Source organism: Panthera leo, chromosome C1, assembly GCF_018350215.1.
Source record: "Panthera leo isolate Ple1 chromosome C1, P.leo_Ple1_pat1.1, whole genome shotgun sequence".
Classification (NCBI taxonomy): domain Eukaryota; kingdom Metazoa; phylum Chordata; class Mammalia; order Carnivora; family Felidae; genus Panthera; species Panthera leo.
In genome coordinates this window covers 20,467,386-20,480,000 of record NC_056686.1, presented here as the reverse complement: position 1 = coordinate 20,480,000, position 12,615 = coordinate 20,467,386, and the positions used below count along the sequence as shown (strand labels likewise).

The window sequence follows — 12,615 nt, the reverse complement described above, 5'->3', positions numbered from 1 at the left end:
TTCTTTCCACCAAAAATCCTGGTTCTTTGAACTCTAACAAGAATAACTCCTCTTTCAATACACTTTGTACGAGTATCTACACTTTCTTAAATGGGGTTTTCCTACCCCGAATTTAGGAGTTGATTCAGTTTAATCTCCACCCCTACTCCACTTGGTTTGCTCCCCCGCTGTTTACTCCGATTGCGGAAGTAGCTCGGGTGGAGCTCCCCAGAAGGTACCCTTGAGTACGTCTTTTGCGTATCTATTTAACTGGCACTCCACTCAGGCCAATGGAATGCCCGGAAGCCCCAGGAGGGTGGGGCAGAGAGCCAATCAGGGCCGTTGGCGGGGTGGGGCTGCGTCCCAGGGCGGGGAATCGCGTAATGGCGGACGCGGGCCGGGCGAGCGCGGCTGGGGGCGTAGCGCGCTGAGGGGGGTCTGGCTGTGTGGCGTCCCCGGAGGCGGCCAGCGGGAACGGACCCCGCGCGGAGAAGGGCGGCTGGCCGGCCCCTCTGTCGCTGAGGGCGGCCGCGCGAGACCAGGTGAGCAACAAGTCCCCGCGGGCGGGCCCCGCCGTGAGGCGCCGGGCCGGGCCGCCACCCTCCCCCCACCTCCCCGCCCGGAGCCTCGCAGGGTCCTGAGGGAGTGGATGGCGTGCCTCTTGCCGCGGACCGGCAGTGGCCGGGCGAGCGGTCAGCGCGGGTAGCGTCTTCCTCTTCAGTCCCCTCCCCAGGGAGGAGGCGTCCTGGAGATCCCCTCGGAGACTTTGAGGGGCCCGCGAATCTGTGAGGCTGCGAAAGTGCCCCCAGCCTGATCTGGCGCTGCCACCGACTCGCTGTGTCACCTTGGGCAAGTCACTTTCTTCTCTGGGCCTCAGTTTACCGATTTGTAAAACGAAGGCTTTGCAGGCAGTTGTACATGAGTTGGATCTCAGATGTCTGGTATCTTGGGCAAGTTCTTCCCCGGGCGGAGCTTCGGTTTCCATCTTCGGGCTATGAAAGAATTGAGGCGCTCTTTGAGACCCCTAGCCTAAGTTGAAGAGAGGAGTGTGTGTGTGTGTGTGTGTGTGTGTGTGCGCGCGCGCGCGCACGGGATGGTTCTGCACGGTAGAGAGGAGAGTTGACTGAAGGGGCGGCTCTTCCACGAAGTCTCTGGATGGACCCCACACGATGATAAGGTGGAGTCCGGCTGTCTTGGTGCTCCGGGATCCTAGAGTCTCAGAGGTGGTGCAATTTTACACACTGGTGTTCCCTAGCATCAGAGGAGAGGAAGGCATCCTGGGAACCTCTTGGGGCAATGATTGAAATTTAGGCCCAAAAGAATTCAGGAGGGTTCGGAGTAGGGCAGAGAGCATGTATGGCGCTCCTACTACGTGCCAGCCCTTGTTTAGGCTTATGTTATTTAATTTTTACAGCCACTGTTGAGAGTTTACACATAGGAAACTAAGTTTCGGAGGAATTGAGTAACTTGTCCAAGGTCATGCGGTAAGGTACAGAGCTTATCAACCACAAGGTGTTGTCTTTGAGAATCGCTGGGCAAGGGGGAAGGCATTGTCCACTTAAAAAGAAGTTTGCTCTGTCACAAGTAGGGGGAGGGGTCTGGTCCCAGACACTTCAATTGACTTCTGGCTTGGAGACAGGCTGGGTCTCGATCCCTGGATGGCCGATTATAAGTACATTCCCTTTCTTCAGTCTGTGAGTTTCTAAACTCAATTTCTAAATGGTAAAAGTCGTTTTGAAGTGTTTCAGAACCCCAAAGAACTCAGTTTGAATCCTGACTGGGTGGCCTGTAGAAGTTCACCAACTGTTGGCGTATAGACTTGATTCTTGGTGCAGGGTAGTGCCAGCCAGTTAATTTTTTCTCCTTTTTAGCTAAGAAGGCTAAATTTTCTTGGGATAAGAGAAATTTCCTGTTTGTTCAAATTTCTTTGGATTCCTGGAATGAAAGTTTCAGTAGCCCACTTCTCATGAAACATAATGTTCCTTCCTTTCTGTGTGTTCTCTGTTAGATAACTTCTAGGTGAGTGAAGACTGTGGACCTGGCGTGAGAGACTGGTAGTTAGATACTATAAATTGTAGCCCTTAATTTTTCCATGCTTCAGCTCTTGGTTAATCAAGATGGTAGGACCGGCAGTGTGTATTGTTCTCTGTGTCAATGGTAGGGAAGAAAATTGGAAGAGGAAGTTGCTGAGAAAGAGGGCGTTTCTTAGCAGTGGAGCCAATATGTATTTCTTTGTTTGAAATTCTAAAACCAGAAAAGCAGCAACTGAAGGAGGAAGGAAGGAAAGAACTGTGAAACTCTTCTTCCAGTTCAGATATCCTTAAGAGCTGTTCCTGTTGCTGTCCCAGCCCAAGGAGCTGCTCCCACAGAAAAAGTCCATTGTAATTTGTTCAAAGTTGAGAAATTGTATTCTAGAATGAAATAATTTTAAATCTGAAACCCTCTGAGATAAATTTCTTAAAAATTAGAACATTTTACTGAGTACGTTATCAGTGGATGATTCTTTTACCCAACTTAATTACTAATTGCAGTTTAATTTCAGTCTAAGAAGAATTGAACTAGATACTGTAAATATCACCACCACTTGAGAAAACACGTAATGGTGTGTTCAAGTTTTGACATTTGTTGAAAGTATTTTTAATGCTTTGTTTTACAGGATTGTGTGTGTGTGAATAGGTGTTGTTAAGGCAGTGAATTTATTGTACGTGAAGATCTACCTTCATTTTCTGTATTAGTTATATGTTCTGTATAAGACTTAGTCCTAAATTAGCATGTCAGTCCATAGTATCTTGGGGCCAAAAAAAAGTTCCTGGGGGCGCCTGATAGCTCATTTGGCTAGGTGTCCTACTCTTGATTTTGGCTCAGGTCATGATCTCACCGCTTAGGGCTCTCCTGACAGTGAGGAGTCTGCTTGGGATTCTCTCTCCCTCTGTCTCTGTCCCTTCCCTGCTTGCATGTTTTTTTTTCTCTCTCTCTCTCAAATCAATAAACTTGAAAAAAATTCTTGGGGCCAGATTTTTTTTTGAATTTAGAATTTGGGGGATTTTAGAAAAGGAATATGGTACATGTACTGTGTGTTATGTAACATCCCAGAGAGGTCTGGGGCAGTACTTTGTAGTCAAACACATTACCATTTCTGTAGTGAAATGTACTGGTATAAGTAAATAGTATAAATAGGTTCATGTCATTTCATGTCAGATTTTACCACCAAATGAATAATGACAAACTTTTTTACAGCCTTTTAGATTTTGGAATTGAAGTTAAGGGATTGTGGACCTGTATGGATAAAATTTATAAGATGAGGAGGATAATTACAAGGAAAAGTATTGTAAACCAAACTAATTTCAAAGCCATGGGTCCTAAAAACAGTACTACATGGAAGACAATTTTTGTTTGTATGCTTTTTTCATGTAATATTCTTATTCTACTTAATATATGCCAATGTACATTTTTCCTTAAGTACCAAGATTTACCTTTTAATACCCTCATTGATCCCTGGTTTAGATGTTTGAATGACACCCTAACCCTCTTTTTTTTTTTTTTTTTGAGAGAAAGAGCACAAAACAGAGGGAGAGAGAGAATCTTAAGCAGGCTTCATGCCCAACTCAGAGCCCGATGATGGGCTCAATGTCACAACCCTGAGATCATGACCTGAGCCGAACTTGAAGCGTAATCTATAGGGTGTTGTGCTCATTAGTTTTTGTGTAGCAGTTAAGAGAATTGTACCTTTGGGGCACCTGGGTGGCTCAGTTGGTTGAGCGTCCAACTAGATTTCGGCTCAGGTCATGATCTCACAGTTTGGTGAGTTTGAGCCCCAGGTTGGGTTCTGCGCTGGCAGGGTGGTGCCTGCTTGGGATTCTCTCTCTGCCTCTCCCCTGCATGTGCGTTCTCTCTCTTTCTCAAAATAAATAAATAAATAAACTTTAAAAAAAAGAGAGACTCGTACCTTTTTTCTGTGTAATTCAGAGAAAGACTAATCAAGTGAGGATCTTTATATTCATATTTGCAGAATGTAAAGTTCATGCTCTCTTCAGGATAGTCTTTAATATGAGGTTATCACTGCTGGGTAGGATGCTGAGTAGGATTTAGGTTAAGAAAAAAAAATTTTTTTTTTTTTTTTTTTTTTTTTAAGTAAGTTCTGCATCCAACACAGGGCTTGAATTCATGACTTCAAGATCAAGAGTCATACTCTACTGACAGAAAATTTTTTATTTTTTCGGGAGTCCGGCTGCCTCAGTGGAGAGCATGTGACTCTTGATCTTGGGGGTGTGAGTTCAAGCCCTACTTTGGGAGTAGAGTTTACTTAACAGTATTTCTTATTTTTTATTTTTGAAGCTTCCACAATTTGAACATCCTAGTAAGGAGTTTACTAAAATATATTTTTAATTTAGAATATTTTTAAAAATTTAGAATATTTTTATTTTAAACATGTGCTATATGAGAAATTTGAATTTACCAGCCTTATGAATTTGGATGATTTCTTTAAATGGCCAAGGACCTCTAGGAACAAATTATAAAAACTCTATTCTTTACTCTTCCTGGGTGCTTCAGCTATAAAGTGAGGTGGACTGGTGTTGTTGGAGGTTAAAGAATTATTTCTTGTCTTTAAAAGAAGCTCCATGGGGCGCGTGGGTGGCTCAGTTAGTTTAGCATCCCACTCCTGATCTCAGCTCAGGTCTTGGTCTCAGCGTCATGAGTTTGGGCCCTGTGTTTGGGCTCTGCTCTGGGCATGAAGCCTACTTAAAAAATTTTGAGAGAATCTGGCCATCAGGATATCCCGTAGCCTCCTGTTTTGTGGTCCTCATTCATCTTTCTACTTGGGGTCTCTCCATAGTTCCTGAGAATGGTACTTTCACTGTCTGGGAGATTGAACGGGTGCAGAACAGTGTATCAGGAGTTGCAGGTAGATTCGGTGTATGACTGGACTAGGCAAGAGGAGCAGTTCTTTTCCTGACTACCCCAGTTTTTTCTATTTCATAAGCACTGCTAGTACTGTAAAAGGATTACAACTGGTGGACTAATATCCTATTCTAAATTACTCTGTTGTGATTGTGGATAAGCTCTTCAAGACAGGAACTGTGTCTTGTACTTCTTTTGTATTCTGTAGTGCATCAAACTTGTTTTGCATTAGAATTTACCATTAAAACATACTCATATCTGGGTTGGGAGCTCTGATGTCGGAACACAACCGAGGTTGAGAACCATTGACTTCAGTACATTGTAGGTGCTCAATAAATTTATGTTGGTTACTTTGCTGGGGCTCCTGGCATGCATTGGATGGGGTGGAAGAGGACCCAGATTTTTTCATAAAGTAAAATCGCTTTCCAAGAAACTGACACAGTTGGCAGATCTGGACCCATAGTCAGTTCATTGCTAGTTACTCTGCCACATCACCACCCTGATTTTGTGACTTAGGCAGGATGGGATACAGGCAACTGAAAGTTTTGTGTATTTCTTGGGTAGTAGCCTTACTGAGTATGATTGATTAGGATGATAGTTGCTAAACTGAAGACAGGTAGAAAATGCAATAATTGTTTGGGGTTTGGGTAAGGGAGGTGGGTTGCTGGGCACCAGGGATGCCAAGAGAAAAAATGAAAGGTTGTAATTTGACTGGGTCTCCAACACATAACACAATGTATGGAACATAATTAGTGTTCTATAGCTTTTTTGTTGACTGAAGAAATGAATGGCTCTTTGTTTGGAAAGAGGCTTATATGCTGTGAAATAAGATACTTCCTACTCTTCCTTCTGAACTGAGCTAAGATGTCATCTCTTCCATGAAGCCTTCCCAGGAAAAATTGAGTGACTCCTTTATATGTTTTCTCCTTTGTCAAAACATTTATCAGATTGTCAAATCTGATATTAGACAAATTACAAAACTCTTCTCCCTGCCTGTCCATGAGCTCCTTAAGAACAGGACTGATTTTTTTTTTTTTTTCCTTAATGTTTATTTGAGAGAGAGAGAATCCCAAGCAGGCTCCAAGCTCTGAGCTGTCAGCACAGAGCCCGATGCGGGGCTCGAGCCCACGAACCGTGAGATCATGACCTGAGCCGAAGTCAGACACTTAACTGACTGAGCCATCCAGGCGCCCCTGAATTGTTCATTTTTATTAGACTGATGCCCAATATGCAGTAAAGGCGTGGTAGATGCTAATAATGCTTAAACCGTGGCCTCTGTCTTCTATTTCATTCTTGTAGCTTCACTTTCTTCCAATTCATAGTCTTTTCAGTTCAGATCAGCAAATATTTATTTATTGAATGTCTTCTGAGAGGTAGGTCTTTCTTAGGCCTTAGGGTAGGGTTTCTCAGCCTTGGGTACTGTTGACATTTTGGGCTGGATAATTCTGTCATTTTGGAGGGCTGTCCTGTGCTTTGTGGGATGTTTAGCAGCATCCCTGGTCTTTCCTCACTACCCATTAGCACCCTTTTCTCACTAGCTCTGATAACCAAAAATGTCTCCAGATATTGTGAAATGTCTCCTGAGGGGCACAATTGCCCCTGTTGAGAACTACTATATCAAGGGTAGAAGTGGTGGAATCATAGAGAGAAGTAAATATAGATGTTCTGAGAGGTGTACACTCTCCTTTTATTCATTTTTTCTAGTTACATAGTCTCTTGTCTATGACTTTTGGATAAGAAAGAAAAATCAGGGAAACCAGGTGACAACCTTAAAATAGCCTCATTATTTTTTTTTCTGTTCAATTTTATTTTATTTGGTTTAAATATATTAGAGCAGTATAGCTAGCTGCATTATTTATGCAGATTTATGTAAATTTAGTTTCTACCACTGATAAGTTGGAGTAAAGAACTATTAGAATATTACTACCTTGCGTAAAAGACTTTCTCAGAAAAGCTCATAGCTGAAAAGTTTAATACCTAAAGAAAAATCAGCATTGGTTTTATAGAGAACTTTCCAGGACTTGTTTAGGATTCTTCTTTGATACTTTTTGAGCTTTATGGCTAAGATATCTTTTGATGTCCCTGCATAGTTACTTTATAACTCTAAAAAAAACATGTTTAACTAATGGATGTGTTTTTCTAAGCTCAGTATTTTTTGTAATAGCTAGATTGGTCAAGGCAATGGTTCTTGGTCCCTTGGGGCATTCATAAAGTGATTACAAGTCAGTAGTAACATTTGGGGACTTCACTCTCCTTTGGCCAACCCTCTACAATATAACATTATAATCATTCATGTCTTAGTCACCATTAAAGTGATGTTGAATGAGTGTTTTTTCCTGTTCCATTTGAAGTTGTGAATGGTACTCTGGAGAATTCAAATGTATAGTTATGAATGGTATCTCAGAATAGTTACCATTTATGCAAATGAAACACACTTCTTAACTTAGAAACCAAACAGAATTGAATTAGGAAGGAGAAGAATAGAAACAAGAATTGTTGAATGCTTGCAGAGGAAATAATGTTCAGATATAGAAATATCTCAGAAAAATGTGCTCTTTATGATTACACACTAATAAAGAAAAATAGTTTGAAATTGATGGGAGAGGCTATTAAACTTAGCCTGTGATATTACTTTTCAAGCTGCTTTTCTTTTCTGGTAAAATATGGGAGTCTGAGGCATACTCTCTTAGTTGTAAGATTAATTCCAGTTGAACAGAAGTAAGTCTCTTATTTTTAGAATATAGAAGCCCTTTTGAAAAGTAGCAGTGGTTCAGCTTAGTTCCAGTTTAGGTAAATATGTGTATGTATATGCACACATACATATGTACACACATAAATATGATGTGGCTTATGGTGACCCTTAAACTTTGTAGTTGACATAGTAAAATAACAAGAACAATCCTTTTACTTTCAAGTATTCAAAATTGAGACCTTTGTCTCCCCTGATTATGCCATTGTTCTAGCAAGTACTCAGTCTAAAAAGCTTTCTCAAATCACATCTTGAGAAATTGTGTTTAACTGTATAGAAGGAGGTCTTAGGTCATGCACATAGATGTTCCTTTTCATTCACAAATTAAGAACTCTAAGTAAATTTCCCTTTGTAGAATACTGATAGTATCTTAAGAACAGTATTCCTGATACCAAGGTCATCTGTGGAATTATAAGAAGTATAAGACCCCATCTCTGTAGAAACGTATTTGCCCCCTTCTTTACTTTTTTAAAAAGTTTATTATTTTTTTTGGGGGGGGGGAGGAGAAAGAGAAGGAGAGAGATTCCCAAGCAGAGTCTGCACAGTGAGCACAGAGCTCAGTGTGGGGCTCGAACTCACGAACCATGAGATCCGAAGCTCAACTTCCTGAGCCACCCAAGTGCCCCATGCCCCCTTCTTTACTTTTAAAACTCCTTCAGTATTCATTTGCAATGAATAATTTGCAAAGCACAGTATTCCCACTTTGATATATTCCATTATAGTCACTTCCCAGCACTTGAGATAAGTTATATTATGTTAATAGCTACATTTTACAGGTAAACAAGTTCAGAAGAGTAACTTAAAGTCACTCAACTAATAAATAGCAGATTTGAGATTGAACACTGTCTCCTCCCTGCCCCCTCATTGTACTCTACCCTTTATCCCAGCCCCATCTATTTGAAGTATAGTTGACACACAATGTTACATTAGTTTCAGTTGTACAACATAGTGATTTGACAATTCTGTGCTCACCACAAGTATAGTTTACCTTCTGTCATTGTAACAGGGCTATTGCAATACCATTTACTATCTTCCTTATGTTGTACCTTTCATCCCCATGACTTATCATTCTGTAACTAGATGCCTATACCTCCCACTCCCCTTCACCCATTTTGCCTATCCTCCCAGCCTCTTGTCCTTTACTTTTTAATGAGATTTTTTTTTCATTTTTATTTATTTTGAGAGAGAGAGTATGCATGTATGTACATGCGAGTGAGGAAGGGGCAGAGGGAGAGAGAGACTCTTACGCAGGCTCCATGCTCGGAGCATTGCCCGATGCCAGCTCAATCCCATGACCTTGGGATCATGACCCAAGCTGAAAAAATGAGTTGGACACTTGGGGCGCCTGGGTGGCTCAATTGGTTAAGTGTCAGACTCTTGATAGCAGCTCAGGTCATGCTCTCATGGTTGGTGAGACAGAGCCCCATGTTGGGATTCTCTCTCTCCCTCTCTCTCCCTCTCTGCCCTACCTCCACTTGTGCTTATTCTCTCTCTCAAAATAAATAAACAACAACAACAAAAAGTTGGACGCTCAACTAACTAAGCCATCCAGGTGCCCCTTAATGAGAGTTTTTTAATGGTGCAGTTTACATACTGTGAAATGGACAGAAATCCAAGTATGTAATTAGATGCATTTTGACAAATGTAAACACATGTGTAACCAAGAGATAGAACATTTCCATAGCCACATATCCTTTCAGTCAGTCCCTACTGTCTTAGAGGCAACCACTGTTTTGATTTCTATTCTTACAAATTAATTTTGCCTGTTCTTGACTCATAGCATGTGCACTCTTGTGTCTGAATTCTTCTGTTCAATATAAAGGTTTGTTTTGTTTTTTTGTTTTTTTTTTTTACAAGTTTATGTGTTTATTTTGAGGGGGGCGGGGGGAGGGACGGAGGGAGGGAAGGAGAGAGAGAGAGAGATTGAGAGGGTTCAAGCTGCACGGTCAGTGAGGAGCCCAATGCAGGGCTTGAACTCACGAACCATGAGATGTGGACTTGAGCCAAAGTCCGACGCTTAACTGACTGAGCCACCCAGGCACCCTTGTTCAATATAGTTTTTGAGATTCATTCATGTTGATGTGTATATTGGTATGAACCCAAGTCTTTTGATGCATGTCTAGAGTTCTTTCCAACAAACTGCAGCTTCTAATTTGCTTACACTTATATCACATCCTCTCCTGACTTTTTGTTTTTTTGCTTTAGCATTTGCATGTAATTTATTTCTTTTTTCTAATATCCTAGATTTATTTCTTTTTAAGATCTCTTTGAAATTACAAAAGTAATACATGCTCATTGCAATAAATTACACAATCAGAAGTGAATAAAGAGTGAAAGTTTTGTCAGATTTATTTTTATTTCTGCCTTTTTCCAATTATGAAAAGAATGAGTGCTCTTTGTAAAAAAATTTTAAAGAATTGCCAAATTCAAAAGTATGAAGCACAGAATAAGACTCATCTGTGATCTTACCAGTTAGCATTTTGGCGTATCTTCCTCTTTCTGTGCATTTTGTTTGCCATAGCTAAGACCATAGTTTAGGGATATTTAGGCTTGCCTTTTTCCATAGGTTTGCCACATCCATGTTAATCAGTTTTTTTGTTTCAGCGTTCATGTTTTTGGCCATCCTAAATTTAAATATCTTGCTGGCAGTGATCTCGGCTGAGTTGGCCTCATCAGGCATCATTTTTTAAGATTTCCTGTGCACTCCACCATTCACCTCATTCTTATATATCCAACACCCAACATTTCTTGCAGAGTAGGAGACAGAATAGTTGTATGGTTGTGAGTGAAGATTCTGGAGTCAGTCCGTCTGAGTTCAGTTGTAGGCTCTTTCACCTACTGGTTCTGTATGCTGTCTTGGGCAGTGATTCAGCCTCAGTTTTGTCATGTGTAAAATGGAGACCTGTCTAATTTTTCTGTAAAATATAGAGCATATCTCAAAGAGTATTAGAAGGATTAAATGACATCATTACTTAGCCCAATGCTCCATAAATGTTAACAGTTGTTGTTATAAATTAGGAAATGGCATATTTAGTTGGGTACATCATCTATCTAACCTTGAATTCTGCTTGTGGGAAAGGGATGAAAATGTCAGCTTCAAAATTTAGGACTATGTTGCCCCAAATTCATAATTTCTCTTAGAAGTTTATTTAAAAAATTTTTTTAACATTTGTTTATTTTTGAGAGAGAGAGACAAAGTGTGAGCAGGGGAGTGGCAGAGAGAGGGAGACACACAATCTGAAGCAGGCTCCAGGCTCTGAGCTGTCAGCCCAGAGCCCACTGCAGGGCTTGAACCCATGAACTACAAGATCATGATCTGAGCCGAAGTTGGATGCTTAACCAACTGAGCCACCCAGGCACCCCTATCTTAGAAATTTCTTATGGAAATGTTACCTATGCATTTATCTAGACTATCTGAATTACTTTTTCTTATATCCTGTCCACCCCATCTGAGTAATGAGTTTTATTACTTTATATGCTTGATTGCATAGTAAACTATTACTTTTTTATTGGTCCTAATAAAAGCAAATAGCTGCTGGGTAGTAAGTGTATACAAACTATGTGCCAGGCATTGTGCACATTCCTCCTCACGGCAGTCCTTCAAATTAGTTGTTATTTACAGATGGGAAAAGTGAGGTTGGAAGAAATTATTATGTCCTTGGTCACACAGGTAAGCCTACTGGTACTAGTATTCAAAACCTTCCTCTTTTTTGCGAATGCAAAAAGTGGCTGGTGCAGCCACTCTGGAAAACAGCATGGAGGTTCCTCAAAGAACTAAAAATAGAACTACCCTACGACCCCGCAATTGCACTACTAGGCATTTATCCAGGCGATAGAGGTGTGCTGTTTCAAAGGGACACATGCACCCCCATGTTTCTAGATGCACTATCAACAATAGCCAAAGTATGGAAAGAGCCCAAATGTCCATTGATGGATGAATGGATAAAGAAGATGTGATAGATATACACACACACACACACACACACACACTGGAGTATTACTTAGCAATCAAAAAGTATGAAATCTTGCCATTTGCAACTATGTGGATGGAACTGGAGGGTATTATGCTAAGTGAAATTAGTCAGAGAAAGACAAAAATCATATGACTTCACTCATATGAGGACTTTAAGAGACAAAACAGATGAACATAAGGGAAGGGAAAAATAATATAAAAACAAGGAGGGGGACAAAACAGAAGAGACTCATAAATATGGAGAACAAACTAAGGGTTGCTGGAGGGGTTGTGGGTGGGGGGATGGGCTAAATGGGTAAGGGGCACTAAGGAATCTATTCCTGAAATCATTGTTGCACTGTCTGCTACCTAATTTGGATGTAAATTTTTATATATATAAAATTAAATTTAAAAAAATTAAAATAAAATTTTAAAATTAAAAAAATTAAAATAAATTAAATTAAATTAAATTAATTTAATAAAATTAAAAAATTAAAATTAAAAAATAAAAGAAATTTTTGCAATGAAGTAAAAAAAAACAAAAAAACACCCCAAACACAAAGCCTTCCTCTTTACCTTCTTTGCCTGTTTTTTTTTGGGGGGGGGGGGGCATATTTATTTTGAAAGAGAGAGAGACTGTGCATGTGAATGGGGGTAGGGGCAGAAAGAGAGAAAGAATCCCAGGCAGGTTTCGCACTGTCATTGCAGAGCCTGATGTGGATTTTGAGCTCATAAACCCTGAAGTCATGACTTGAGCCAAAGTCAAATGCTTAACCAACTGAGCCACCCAGGCACCCCAACTTCTGTCTTTCTGATTTTAAAATTTGGACTTACAAAATAATTTAATACACTTTGTTTCTTTAGACTTATATCTGCTTTATAATTTCTAGGATTTGATGTGAATCTGTGTTTACCCTGTCACACCCCTTTTTTTTTTTAATATTAAAGTGTTGTCTGTTGGGGCACTTTAATTGAGTTGGTTAAGCATTTGACTTTGGCTCAAGTTGGTGGCTCCTGAGTTGAGCATCCGGCTTCG

At 40.5% G+C, this 12,615-nt stretch overlaps 1 protein-coding gene across 1 annotated transcript in view; it reads left to right on the top strand.

Moving 5' to 3' along the window:
• The first annotated feature begins 338 nt into the window (after positions 1 to 338).
• Positions 339 to 12,615, top strand: part of WASF2 (WASP family member 2) — a 71,793-nt gene continuing 59,516 nt past the window's right edge. The window contains exon 1 of the mRNA XM_042953059.1: positions 339 to 521. The gene's annotated coding sequence lies outside the window, so the exon portion shown is untranslated. The remainder of the gene's footprint in view (positions 522 to 12,615) is intronic.